Below are 1,201 nucleotides of genomic sequence, written 5' to 3'. Positions count from 1 at the left end.
AGCACCAGGGAAAAGGGCAACTGCCTGGCTCACTGTCACCCATCAGCCTCAGCAGCCCCCGGGGGGAGCTCCCAGCTGTGGGCCCCAGAGGCCCTGGGCCCACCATGGGGGTAGCGGGTGCTCATCAGGGACTCATCTACAGGGGGGCTCACCCAGGTGTCTGGGGCACCCAGGACTCAATATCTTGCACACCCAGAGCCCAGGACTTCACCTGCTTCTGACTGCAAAACTCCCTGAAGCCAGCGACACACAGCAGGCCCAGCCCCTCAGGGATGGCCTCAGAATCAGCCCAGACACGCAGCCTGGAGCGCAGGAGGCAGGACAGTACCTCACGGGCTTAGTCCGGTTCCCTCTTTCTTGGTAATCCATATCACATGACCTGTCATTATATAAACCTTATATTGCTTACAACGGAGGCTTTGAAACCTCATCAAGGAGCAGAAGGCAGGAGGCCCGGGTAGGGGTGTGCTTAGGAGCCCCCTGCCCTACCGGGGCTACAGGATCTCAGCCTGTCCAGACACCCCAAGTTTCTGGTGTTTTCACGATGAATTGCTGCTGTCAGAAAGACTGGAAAAAATGCTTGAGTTTTTACCTTATTTTTTTAATCCCATGTTACCTGCATTTGGAGAGTCATTGTTGTTTTTTCCCCATGTTGTTCTTAACCAAATCCCCACCTCCCTCATTTGGGTGAACAGCCCACCAGCCCACTTTTTTTTTGTCAACTATAAAATGGTGGTAAATTGTGTATCTCGGGGATCGCAGACCCGGGACAGAGAAAGACCTGAGTCCCAGAGACGTGAGTGAGGGCTGAGCCCCAGGCTTGTGTCCACCTTTATTTTCCCATGGTCTTCATTGCTATCTTCTCAGCCTCAGCAATACAGAAAGCATCCTAAACACGACATAATTTTTTTTGGCTTTTCTCCAACTTCTTTTAATTTTTTTATTATTATAAGGTTATTTTTACATCATTTTGTGCCTTTTCCCATCTCAGTTGTAATCCCCATGGGCTTCCCACAACCAGTTCACCCTTGTGCCATCACCATAGTCCCATGCACTTCCTCCCCCCCCATTTTTTATCCTATTCCCCACTCCAGCCCCATAAAATGTCTCCGGTATGTAGCTGTTCATTATTATTTTTCTCCACCTTGGTCCTTTATGCTCCCGCTATGAGTGAAACCATCCAGTATTTTTCTTTTTCTTT

Source organism: Condylura cristata, unplaced genomic scaffold (assembly GCF_000260355.1).
Source record: "Condylura cristata isolate star-nosed mole 26May11 unplaced genomic scaffold, ConCri1.0 scaffold00028, whole genome shotgun sequence".
Classification (NCBI taxonomy): domain Eukaryota; kingdom Metazoa; phylum Chordata; class Mammalia; order Eulipotyphla; family Talpidae; genus Condylura; species Condylura cristata.
The sequence above is the reverse complement of the archived record's forward strand: the minus strand, read 5'-3'. Positions refer to the sequence as shown.